The following is a 13,731-nucleotide window of genomic DNA, read 5'->3' on the forward strand; positions in this document are numbered from 1 at the left end:
AGCACTGGCCCTCGGCCTCTTTGAGTGAGATGGGCGCACAACCCTAGAGTCTGTCAAGACTGGCCCGTACGGGCGGGGGTGCCTTTACCTTTACCTTACCATTAGGAATGCTGAATGAGAAAGGTAATCCCATTTGGGTCAGGCCCTTCTCCAGATTTTGCAATGCCGACCAATACACAAGAACTGTGCCCCAAAATATGTATTTTACATGAAAGTTGCATACAAAAATGCATAGTTTATGGATGAACGAATTGAAAAACATTGAAAAGTTTTAATCTGGTATAAAACCATGTGTGTTGCATGTAAAAGGTACATTTGAAATGCATGCAGTTTAAAATAAGGCCTTTCACGAACTATTTAAAAAAAATTCAATAAAATAAAATGCTAGAGTGCTGCATTTGGTTTTGTAAGCATTCGGCCTTCATGGGATAGCTTTAGAAATAGATGTGAAGGGAGGCCCTTCTCTAAGTCTCACCACCCTCTCAGGCAGGCTTGGCGGGAACACAGGAAAGGGCCATCTGAGTTGGTGGTCATTACCATATCTTGAGGAAGTAAGTTCCATAGGAACATTTTAAAAAAACAACTACCCTGCAATGGATAAGGCAAAATACCCAGGTATTCCTGCATCCTATTCCTCTAGTTGCCAACAACATCCCTATGAGATGCCATCAAGCAAGACAATAGGGCAGTAGCACTTTTCGGCTTGCATCCTATAGCAACTGCCATAGAGAAGAATATGGTCTCTGTCACTGGAGGTCATGTGTAGTCATCATCAATAAGAATTAGAGCTCTACATCAGATCTGGCTGAATCCTGGACCCTGAACAGAACTGAATTGATTCTGATTAACCCAAAATTCAACTAGATTGTGTTCATAGGTTGGAGTGCCCTTCTTGTGAACGTCTGCTGGAAGCAGACAACTGGAGGAGATGGACTTTGGTCTGAATCAGCAAGCCACCTCTGTTCTACTCCAATCCGAAGTCCTTTGTGGAAACAGCCCACCAACAACTAGGTAGGGAATGGAAAAAAACACCATGTTGCGTAATTGTGACATTTTGGCCACCTTATGTATCCAAAGGGGGTGTGTGTGTAGTTTTGTAATACGCTTGAATACCTCTTTAATTTGTAACTCTCAGTGGATTATTAACCCCCCTTTTCCTCTTGGGTCCCACACCAACTTCATAAATAGCCAGCTCCTCAGTTGCCAAATTCTACTTGACCTGACTTTCAGATTCCTGTATCTAGCAAGGATTGCATTGAGCTTCAGCCATGAAGACCCTTTTCCTTATCTTTGCCATTGTTCTGATTTCATCCCAAGCTGTACCAGGTAAGAAGACCCATAGGCTCTCTATGAGAAATAGAGCTCAAAGCGAATTTGCTTGGTAGATGTCTGCTTTTTATCAGCAGCCTTGGGAAGTGGTGGGTGTTTTGGTTTACAGAAGTGTTTGTGCATGTATGTGTCTTCCCAGTGAGAAGGGAATTTAAGGATGACCTCTGGCTCTGGACCTCTTTCTTCATTGTGAGAGAGCACTACAGGCCTATAGGGGCTTTTGAATGTACGCTTGTTTATAAATACACAAGCAGAGCATATTGAGAGCAAGGCAGCTCCTGAAGCTGATAGCACAACCACCAATCCTGAATTGAGTTCCCAAAGAAAATCCTTTTCTGTCACCAACCCACACTCAGCACTGCTAGAAGACAACTTGGTTAGCTAAATCAAGCCAAGTTCCCTACTCTGTGTTCAACTATTCTTCCCAAATTGATTGAAGGTACATAAGTAAAGGTAAAAGAACAGGGGTCCTGACCATTAGGTCTAGTTGTGACCGACTCTGGGGTTGCGGCACTCATCTCACTTTATTGGCCAAGGGAGCTGGCGTACAGCTTCCGTGTCATGTGGCCAGCATGACTAAGCCGCTTCTGGTGAAGCAGAGCAGCACACAGAAACACCATTTACCTTCCCGCTGGAGTGGTACCTATTTATCTACTTGCACTTTGACGTGCTTTTGAATTGCTAGGTTGGCAGGAGCAGGGACCGAGCAACGGGAGCTCACCCCGTCACGGGGATTCGAACCGCCGACCTTCTGATTGGCAAGTCCCAGGCTCTGTGGTTTAACCCACAGCACCACCCGTGTTGGCAAACAAAAAAAGGGTTTTTTCTCGGGGGCGGGGGGATGGGGTCACAAAATTATAGGGACAGAGCAGTTCTAATGATCAAAGCATTGGAACGATAAAAAATTTCCTGCCTCTAATAAAAGAGAGTGCATCTTTGTAAGTTGACACCAGTGACTTTTTAAACTAGTGAATCTATCACACGACTGACTTCTCAAGGCAACTGGCATAGAATAAACCAATGACTTTATTATGGCATCTTTTCATGCAGGCATTGAGATGAGATTTGTCTGTTTGACTCCTGTTAGACTGTTTTATTGGCTGGAAATGTTAAATTGATGTGTTTTAAATGCAGCTTTATGGATGGTTGCTGACTATGTTAGATTTCACTTTTGGTATTTCCCAGCCTGAGTCACGCACTATTTACGCCACATAACCTCTCGACAAATGACAGTCAATCAATCAATAAGGTGATGTTTGTTGTTTCCTAGGCTTGGAAATAGGTCTGAGGTGAGGATAGGAATGGAAGGAATGACTGCTGATGTCATAAAGACATTCATATCTTGCTAAAGCTGGGGAAAGGAGTAACTTTATGTAGTTTGCCCCTTCCAGCTACACAATTGTATAGGAAGTGGTATTTGGGAGACTCTTGGGGGAAAGGCTACAGTTTCACCAAGCACAGACGTTATCTTTCCAGAAGAAACTCTCCAACTTGTGCCAAAAACAAAACAAAACAAAACAAAAATCAGGAAGTGGACATGTCCAAAAGCAAGGGTTGAGGAACCCATCCTCTAGAGAACCACAAAGGGAGACTTCCTACCACCCATGTTGGTTTTTGTACCAATAGCTCTGTTCCTTTGATGTAATACAGTAGCTTCCTTCAGATTGACTCGGGGGGAAACCTGACTTTTCCTTCTTCTTTTTCTGGAAAAACTCCATTCAGTTTTTCAGTAAGAACTGTTCGACAGTGGAATTTGCTGCCAAGGAGTGTGGTGGAGTCTCCTTCTTTGGAGGTCTTTAAGCAGAGGCTTGACAACCATATGTCAGGAGTGCTCTGATGGTGTTTCCTGCTTGGCAGGGGGTTGGACTCGATGGCCCTTGTGGTCTCTTCCAACTCTATGATTCTATGATTTCAAAGGTGATTTTGCTATAATATGCTCAGCTCTATTGGGAAACATTTGATGCAAGTAATTTTACCCCTTTCCCCTTTTATGGTGGGGTTTTTTTGGAGGAGGGGGGCAATAAATGATCACCAGTGTTTGTTTGTTTTTCTCCTGAGACAAACAGGGACATGTTTGCTTCTGCATGCTTCTAACAGATCTTGCTTTTCTCGGCTGACATTTTAGTTTATTATGCAAACCCGTTTATTGCAGCGGGGAATTGGGCTCAGTCCATAGGCTGCCTTGTTTTTCCTTGTTCATCATGAGCAGTTCTCACGGATGGAATCTTTTTGGTTTGTGATATACAGGGGATGCCCAGGCGCCTGAGGATACAATTGCATGTGGCCGCAGTGGTGGTGGCTGTCAACTTGGGGCTTGCAGACCCGGTTTCCAGAATGTGGGGACCTGCAAAGGAGGAACCATGTCCTGCTGCAGATGGTAAGTGAAGCCCCTGTAGATGACATTTTTGCTGAGTTAGAGTAGCCAAAAAGAGAAGGCACCAGAAAGGAGGGCATAGATATGAATGAAAAAGTATGTGTACAGATGCAAACTTAGAAATAATAGACTAGCATTTAAACAGACACACAATACATCTCGCCATTGTGGGGGAGACTATGGCTAGGGGAGGTGCCTTCTCAGTCTGCTGTTCAAATGCTAAGCTGCTGTAGATGAGCAACTTCAGGGTCCTCACTGCTCTCCATTCTTACGGGCTTGTGGGCTTGGACCAGAAAGCCCTCCAGAGAAAGGATTTATTCAAATAGAGCAGAGGTGGGGAGACTTCAGACCTTGGGGTTGAGTGTGGCAGCCCCAGGCCTCACTATATGGACTTTGGACCAAGTCTTGGACCAAGACTGTATGGACTTTGGACCACGTCTTGGACCAAGACCCCATCCCAGGCCACACGTCTTACCACCCCTCCTCAAGTGCTTCTGCCTGGCTGAAATCTGGCCTTGAACTGTAGTACAGTGGTACCTCAGGTTACAGATGCTTCAGGTTACAGACTCCACTAACCCAGAAATAATAAGAACTTTACTTCAGAATGAGAACAGAAATTGCGCAGTGGCGGTACAGTGGCAGCATTGATGATAGTCACTGTTTGGATGGGGTTTTTTTATCCATTTTCACAGTCACATAATCAATCAATCAATCAATCAGTAGCTGAACTGGGTTCCACACAGTCAAAAAAACCCCCACAAATTAACCGAAAAAGTCTCAAAAACAAAATCGCAAAATAAATAGCAAAAACAAAAAGCGCCAAACTTAATCTGCTCCGGAAGTCCGTTTGACTTCCAAAATGTTCGAAAACCAAGGCACAGCTTCTGATTGGTGCAGGTGCCCCAGAAACAATAGCCGACAGCTGCATCGGATGTCTGGCTTCCGAAAATCTTTCAAAAACTGGAACACTTACTTCTGGGTTTTTGGCATTTGAGAACCAAGGCGTTTGAGAACCAAGGTACCACTGTATCTGACTTTTAGAAGACATCTGAAGGCAGCCCTGTTTAGGGAAATTTTTAATGTTTGACGTTTTATTGTGTTTTTAATATTCTGTTGGGAGCCGCCCAGAGTGGCTGGGGAAATCCAGTCAGATGGGCGGGGTATATTATTATTATTATTATTATTATTATTATGAATGCTTCTCATTCCAACCCCATTCACTTCAACAAGGCTTGTATGGCTAAAGTTGCTGGTGATATGTGCTCCCTTTCTAAACTTTCTAAGCTTTCTAAACTTGACTTTCTTCTCTTTCCACAGGCCTCGCCCAGGAGCATAAGTTATCCGGCGAGATTTGAGTAGCACAAATGGCTCTGAAGGTTCCTAATCCTGGTACCTGGAGTGTTCACATGCAGTGCAAACCTTGGGAAAACCAGGGAATTTAATCTTAAAAAACACACAGCTGGTATTGCTAGTTAGGTTACAATGGCTTCCCTGTGCAATAAAGGTGAATAATACCTTTCTGCTCCTTGTTTCTGTTTTTAATCACTTAAAACGCACTCATTATTTTGCCTGACGAATCTGGGATTGAGCATGTTCCATTTGGCTGGGTGGGCACAGCCTGGCCAAAGTTCAATTTACATTTCAAATTTTGCATTCCGCGTTATTCCAAGCTGCTTCAAAACCTTTGCAGTCAAAAGTGGGAAATGATTTTTAAAATAAATGAATAATTTTTTTAAAAGAGAGAGCAATTAATTATTATTATTATTATTATTATTATTATTATTATTATTATGCCTTGTTGATTTCACTGGGAGGGACTTGAGCATGTAATTAATCATCATATGGAAAGCCCTTTATCCCTGATCAAGCTAAGGGAGAGAGAGAGAGAGAGAGAGAGAGAGAGGGAGAGGGAGAGGGAGAGAGAGACTGTATATGGGTAAAGGATTGAAGCCCTTAGAAGTAGGATTTCCTGATATATGTTTAGATGTTTACAGGTCCAAGGTCAGGCTGTGAGCTTCATGGATTTGAACCCTGGTCTCCCAAGTGCTGGTCCAGCACCATTAACTGCTACAGTGTGATTTTTCTCACTGGGAATGGTAAAACTGAGAGTCCTAGTCCTTTTTCCAGTGGAGTGAAAAATGCTCTACTGGGGCTCTGGAGTGCCCACACTGCTTCTGTTACAGTAAGAGAGGAGGAAGAAAATTGCAGCATAGGAGATGAGATTGGCAACTTATTTCATCATTATTCAAACTGGATCTGTGCAAGAGTTGAATATCAGGTTGAATATTGGGGTGTATGAGCAATCCATCATGCCAAGATACAGAGATCCCCTTTTGGCTTACAGTAGCCTGCAGCGATTATTGATTTATTTATGTATGACATGACTCTCTTCTGCCTTGGTTCATCACTGGAAGAAGGATTCTGGTTTTGACTCATTGTGTTTGCTGCCTTCATTGTATGCCTAGTCTAGGATTGCCAACCAGGTCTGGGAAAGGTATATCTTGCTCCTGATCCTGTCTTCTTGAGGTACTTCCCCTACAAACAGTAGCCTCCATGTTTGCTACCTTTTCTGGGAGTGTTTGTTTTAGAAGCCAGACTTTGGTCTTCTTTGCCTTGCACATGACTACTATATGCTCTACTATATGCTCCCAGCAGTGCCAGATTTACGTATAAATTAAACAAGCTGTAGATTACGGCCCCACTCTCTTGGGGGCCCCAAAGAAATTAGAGGAAAAAATACATATTCTGTTATGTGCAAATGGCTTTACATAGCTATTCGGTCCATAAATTAAAGGTAAAGGGACCCCTGACCGTTAGGCCCAGTTGTGGCCGACTCTGGGGTTGCGGCGCTCATCTCGCTTTATTGGCCGGGGGAGCCGGCGTACAGCTTCTGGGTCATGTGGCCAGCATGACTAAGCCACTTCTGGCGAACCAGAGCAGCATACGGAAACGCCATTTACCTTCCCGCTGGAGCGGTACCTATTTATCTACTTGCACTGGTGTGCTTTCAAACTGCTAGGTTGGCAGGAGCAGGGACTGAGCAACGGGAGCTCACCCCGCTGCAGGGATTCGAACCGCCGACCTTCTGATTGGCAAGCCCAAGAGGCTCAGTGGTTTAAATCACAGCACCAGGCATGTCCCAGGATATGCTTTAGAAATAGGTAAAAAGAAAGGATGTGGTGGGACCTACAAGGAAAAGGAAGTTCACAGAGGGGGAAGGGGCAAGATTTTATTAGGTCATTTGCTGCATCTTTCTCCCTAAAACAAATTGAATACTGAAGGGTATGCAACACTTTCAGAAAGCCCCCTCAATGGGACTATCAATACTATATATATATATATAGTATATATGCTATATATATATATATGGGGGGAACAGGGGCGGGATGTTTGGATCAGGAAAACAGAGCACCAACTCAGCGACTACGAATTGTATTCAATTTCCCCCATGTTCTGCATAGATGTATCGGAATGAATGGATATGGCCAGACAGACAAAGAATGGGAACAAAAGAACAACAAGAAGTCAGATAGCGTTTACTCAACTTCGTTTAATTTTATTACATGTGGGATTTAAAAAGAACATGGATAAAAAAATCTCAGCACCCCCCCCCCCCGATTTTTTTTTGAAAGATACTTAAAGGGGGGGATTAATGATCATTACCATCATCTTTTATTTATATCCTGCCTTCCCTGGCCAAAGTCGGGCTCAGGGCGGCTAACATTGGTATAAAATCAAACAGTAATTAAATTACCTTCTAAAAACAGGTCAAAATCAAATTAAAGTCTAATTAGATGGCTTTCTACGGGGTTGGTTAATTATAGGTGCGACATTTGTCTTCAGCCTCCTCACGCATTCTTACCTGAAAAGAAAGGATGTTTAAAAAGGATTTTAAGAAGTTGTTTTAAATTTGCTTTGACACATTTGACTATGAGGGCATTAAAAACTCCAGATTTCATTGGAAGAAGGATTCTGGTTTTGACTCATTGTGTTTGCTGCCTTCATTGTATGCCTAGTCTAGGATTGCCAACCAGGTCTGGGAAAGGTATATCTTGCTCCTGATCCTGTCTTCTTGAGGTACTTCCCCTACAAACAGTAGCCTCCATGTTTGCTACCTTTTCTGGGAGTGTTTGTTTTAGAAGCCAGACTTTGGACTTCTTTGCCTTGCTCATCTACTATATGCTCCCAGCAGTGCCAGATTTACGTATAAATTAAACAAGCTGTAGATTACGGCCCCACTCTCTTGGGGGCCCCAGAGAAATTAAAGGAAAAAATACATATTTTGTTATGTGCAAATGGCTTTACATAGCTATTAGGTCCATAAATTAAAGGTAAAGGGACCTCTGACCATTAGGTCCAGTTGTGGCCAACTCTGGAGTTGCGGCGCTCATCTCGCTTTATTGGCCGAGGGAGCCGGCGTACAGCTTCTGGGTCATGTGGCCAGCATGACTAAGCCACTTCTGGCGAACCAGAGCAGCATACGGAAACGCCATTTACCTTCCCGCTGGAGCGGTACCTATTTATCTACTTGCACTTTGACGTGCTTTCGAACTGCTAGGTTGGCAGGAGCAGGGACCAAGCAATGGGAGTTCACCCCGTCATGGGGATTCGAACCGCCGACCTTCTGATCAGCAAGCCCTAGGCTCTGTGATTTAACCCACAGCGCCACCCGCATCCCTTAGGTCCATAAATTACCATATAGCATATATTCAACAACAAAAACCCAGCGACAATTTGTTGTTGACAAAGGACAGCCGGATATATAAAGGGCCCCATTACCTTCAGTGCCTTAGGGTCTCATCAAACCTAAATCCAGCCCTGGCTCCCAGGGAGAGAGTTTGCCAGTGTGACTTCCTCATCTGTGCTGAATTCACCCCTCATCACTTCTTATTCCTTCTGTGCTTGCTCCTTTGATTGTATGTATGTTGTGTGTTTGTTGAACCTTTATTAGGCTTACTGGCTAATTCCCGAGTCTTCTTTAAGGTGTGTTGGCAATGGGCTCATTTATTTTGCTTCCAACATTGTAAAAAAAGCCCCACACTCATTCACTGTGCCATAAGACTCCATCTTGTCAGGGCTTCTTGAAGTTAACACAGTAACTTCAGGAAGCCCTGGCTGGGATAGAGTTTTACACACAAAGTGCAAAATGTCTTCTGTTAAAGTAAAATAATAATAATTAAAAGAGCTCCTGGCCAGCCCCCAGTGTAATGAACACATGTTTCCATCCATCCATCCACCTTCTGAAAGAGGCAGAAAATAAACATTTTCCAGGGAGCAATCTTCATGATGGCAGCAGGATTCAGCAGGGCAATAATTCTGGTGCTGCAGCTCCCAGCCAATAGCGCATGACTAGATAGCTCAGTTGAAGAGTTTGGATTTGATATCCCGCTTTATCACTACCCTAAGGAGTCTCAAAGCGGCTCACATTCTCCTTTCCCTTCCTCCCCCACAACAAACACTCTGTGAGGTGAGTGGGGCTGAGATACTTCAGAGAAGTGTGACTAGCCCAAGGTCACCCAGCAGCTGCATGTGGAGGAGCGGGGAAGCGAACCCGGTTCACCAGGTTACGAGTCTACTGCTCTTAACCACGACATCACACTGGCTTGGTTAGAGCATGGTGCGGATAATTCTAAGGCTGCAGATTTCATCAGCTGTATATTCCTGCATTACAGAGGGTTGGACTAGATGATCCTTAGGGTCCCTCCCAACTTGCTTCTATGCTTCTATCACTTTGGGAGCATATCTGTGATATTCCTCTTGCCCGAAAATTTCAGGGTCTAGAGGTGTGGGACCTCAGGTCTTGGAGCTGTGAGGCACAGGTAGGTGGAAAAAAAGTCTTGGTAAATATGATATGTCTGCCATCTCAATATTGGTCCTGTCTGGTATCTAATGCTCACCATTTTACAGCAATCTTCAAAAGAACATTTTCCATGAATACTTTCACATTCACAGCGAAGGCGGCCTTTCTCTTGGCATAGCGCTCCTCCGTGTGCACAATCATGGTGGCCAGTGAATCCTGCATATATGAAAATGATAGAAATATCAAGAGCCCAAACCAGTTCAAGATGCTGTTCAGTGAGCAAGTATGAGAAAGTGCAGAAGATGCCATCCCTCCCCACATGCAAATAAAAAAAGATTTCGTGTAGGTTAAAGGGGTAATAATTACTTGGAAAGATCTGCAGGGTTTAGAACTGTAATCAGTGATGGGCTTTCATATTCAGAGGGTGAGCCTTAGCATCTAGAGCAAAAGTAGGATTGAGGCCTTACATGGCCTTCTATCTGACCCTCTGTGTCATCAGCCTCAAGGAATTGTCATGGGCACACACAGTCAGATCAAGAGAGGAGGTGGAAGAGCTCACCAAATTAGACCTCAGCAACATGGGGGAGGTGCCCAGGGTGGACGGGGAGGTGACGGCAGGATCCAAAGAGATTTTGGAACCAGGGGAGGAGAGTGTTTGGTGAGAAAATGCACAACCTGATCCCTGGGAAGGGCTGAGCTGGTTGTTGGAGTAGTACATGTCTTCTAAATGTTCTAGTCAACTTGATGCAATGCTACCTCTGGCACCTACTCCTGTGGAGGAGACACCAGATGACAGGACTGATGCTGAGCTGATGCTGATGACTCCCCTGTCTCCTAGGTCAAGGAGATTGCAGAACACTCAGGCCCAATGCACTCAAGAGTGCCCATTTGGTTGCCTGCATGAAGGACTCCTCATGCTGGTTGTGCTGAAGACTATGGCCATCCCTCTTCTCAGAGGGAAGGGACAGGGGCATGCCACTCATTGGTTCAATGTCTCAACTTGAGACATTCCTCATGCAATTTACCTGCTGTGCCTTTGAACCCTTGCCTTCCTTATGTAACCTGACTGGAACATTTTGACAGAAACAGAAACCCAAGTTGGAGTTCTTTGTCAAGTAGCAAGGGTCAGGGCACATCCTAGGCCATCTTGAATCCTCTTTCTATCTTCTGCTCTATTAGCTACCCTTCCATCTGAAAATTTGATAAGCATCCCCTCAATTCCTTCATCCAAATTGTTCATAAAGATACCGAACTACACCTGGTCTAGGACAAAACCCTGTGGCATCCACTTGTAATTCCCAGGATGATGAGGAACCATTGGTGAGCACTCTCTGAATTCTGTCAGTCAACAAATCCACCTAACAGTATAATCATTTAGCCTGCATTTTACAAGCTTTTAGCACTATGACAATAGACATTGGACCAGGCTACTGAGCAGATATGGGTCTCCCTCAGTTCCCAAAGTGTTCAGCAAATACTTCTGCAAAGCTTTTCATAACTGGGTATGAGGAAGACCAGAAGCTGGAGGTGACCCAAAGTCATAACAGTCTAGCAGCTGTTCTGCATGGAGTAGAATTTTTTAATATGAATAAAAAAATGAATAAAACATACCTAGATCTGCATAAAGCATCAAGAAAAGGACAACAAAGGGGAGCAAAGAAATCTTCATCATGATTGAAAATTTCTAATGGAAGTTCTGTATCTCATGGAACATGAGATGTCAGTGCAGGCCAGGGATGGTCCCTCAATTTATATACTACTCTGGGCACTTAAGTGTGTGAAGCCAAGGGAGTTTAGGAATTGTTTATTGCATCTCTTGGTTTAATCAACCTTTCCAAAGGAGAGGTTCTATCAAGGGTTATCAGCAGTGCCAGCTATTAAGAATGGTCAGCCGTGACCGCCAAGTGGAGACAACATGTACAAAGGGAAATATGCCCCTGCTGGGGTCAGCCATGGGGAAAGAACACATCTTCCTTATGATCCCCTGAAACTTAATTATTTTATTCACTATTACATTTCAATCCCATGTTTTCTTGAAGGACCTTAAGGTGCATGGTTATCCCCCATCCTCAGTTTATCCTCACAATAATGCTAGGAAATAGGATAGTCTTAGAGAAGTTCACTGGTCTGAGGTCATGCAGTTAGCTTCCATGGCTGAGCAGGTATTCAGACCCTAGTTTTTTCGTAGTTCACTGGGCCAAAAAGGTTGATTACCCCAGTCTTTGCATGGGGACTTGAAGACTGGCATGAAGCCACTTTCAGCTCCAGAATTCAGCAAGTTTCAGCAGAGAGAAGCAGTGGGAGGGGGGTATTTAAGGCTGGGCTGCCTACCTCCCTGCCTTCCCTCTCAGTATGCGTGAGTTTAGCTGTTTACCTTTGTGGGCCTAAGCAGTGATTATTTTGTCCTTTCCGTGACTGGCCTACAGAGGGTTCTTCTTGGCCTAACCCACTTCACGGCTGGGTAGGGACAGATGGCAATGGGTGATGGATACTTAGGTTTAGTGGTTGGTTCAATTGACTTTGATCACGGGGCACACATGTATGGTGGGAAAGGCAAGAGATTGAAACAGATAGTAAGCACCCTAATACATGTTTGAGGTGAACAGGGATGCCAGAAACTCATGGGTCAAGATGCAGATCACTTTTGAGGTTAACCTATGCCACTTGGGGTTTTAAGGCCCTGAAGTGGCATGAATCAGGAATAGGTAAAGGTAAAAGGTAAAGGACCCCTGGATGGTTAAGTCGAGTCAAAGGCAACTATGGGGTTGTGGTGCTCATCTCGCTTTCAGGCCAAGGGATCCAGTGTTTGTCCACAGACAGCTTTCTGGGTCATGTGGCCAGCAGGACTAAACCGCTTCTGGCACAATGGGACACTGATGGAAACCAGAGCGCATGGAAACGCCATTTACCTTCCCACCACAGCAGTCCCCATTTATCTACTGGCACTGGTGTGCTTTTGAACTGCTAGGTTGGCAGAAGCTGGGACCGAGCAATGGGAGCTCACTCCATCATGGGGATTCGAACCACCAGCCTTCTGATCAGCAAGCCCAAGAGGCTCAGTGGTTTAGACCACAGCTCCACCTGTGTCCTACATTAATCAAGAATACCTCCATCCTCACCTTAAGGGTGTGGCAGGGGAAGAGTTGGATTTCTAGGCCAATGTTACTCCATTGTAGACTGAGGAGCCGGGCAGAGTTTGGGGATATTTTCCCACATATAGTTTTACTTCCATGTTCTTGTGTTATATATTTAAGTGGTCCAAGTTTCACCCCATGTTTGTATCATGCTTCATTATTTTCAATCTCAAAAAAAAACCAACCCTCCCCCCCACCTCTGACTAGTTATGAGGGAGGAAATCATTCAGAGAGCACAGCTTCTTTAAAATTCACACTTCTCTGAATTTTGCTGTGCAATTGTCCAACCAAACAAGGTGTACAAAAAAGGGATATGCTAGAGAATTGTGTGCACAAAAATAAATTTATTGGTGAAATTAGCTTACACAAATGCATTATGGGGATTGATGGGGGGGGTGTATAGTATGGGAAAGGCACAGACAATTTGTACAAATTTCCACATGAGTTTCTTTAATACACCACACACACACACACACACACACACACACACACTGATGTGCAAATAGGGCCAGTGGAACTTAAATAAGGAAACAATGAGAAATGGAAAGAAACAAAAGTTTATGGATTCACCCACCCATAAGTCTGGTACAAGTCATTTCTTTTGTTCCTGAAAAGGAACCAACTTTGGTTAACTGTAGATTGTGCCTGAATGGTACATGTCTTCCCAGGCATGGTCGTTTCATTTGCACATTGTGATACTAAAACCAGTGGGTTGCATCCAACCTGCTCATGCTATCAGCACAAGGATTTCTGCTTGCCCCTCTGTCCATGCACCCCTGAAATAGATTTCAGGGTACCATGGAATGCACACGGGGAGAGGAGATGGGGGAAAGTTCCACTGGGCAAAGGATAAACCCTTTTATGGATGGAATGAGTTAGTTGGATACCACCCAAAGCATGAATCAACTTTCACTCTTGCAAGTGCATATGCCGTTAAAACATTTCTGTGAAGTTAGCGTTTCCTGAATGGGGAAGAACCACCTCAAGCTGACATTTTGCATTGAAATGGCGAGTGGGTTTGAAGTGAGATCAGCCTCTTCTTGGAACTTTTCTAGGTTTACCTCGGAACAATTGTTCTCTGCAAGGGAAAACAT

The 13,731-nt window shown here is 44.2% G+C and overlaps 1 long non-coding RNA gene across 1 annotated transcript; it reads left to right on the plus strand.

The window, feature by feature from the left end:
• The first annotated feature begins 1,095 nt into the window (after window positions 1-1,095).
• On the plus strand, window positions 1,096-5,218 carry LOC310673976. The gene is made up of 3 exons (XR_014509268.1): window positions 1,096-1,326; window positions 3,577-3,706; window positions 5,021-5,218. It is a non-coding gene; the product is annotated as an uncharacterized lncRNA (long non-coding RNA).
• Window positions 5,219-13,731: the final 8,513 nt, after the last annotated feature.

The sequence above is a fragment of the Podarcis tiliguerta genome (genome assembly GCF_965153285.1).
Source record: "Podarcis tiliguerta genome assembly, chromosome: 3".
NCBI classification, from domain to species: Eukaryota; Metazoa; Chordata; class Lepidosauria; order Squamata; family Lacertidae; genus Podarcis; species Podarcis tiliguerta.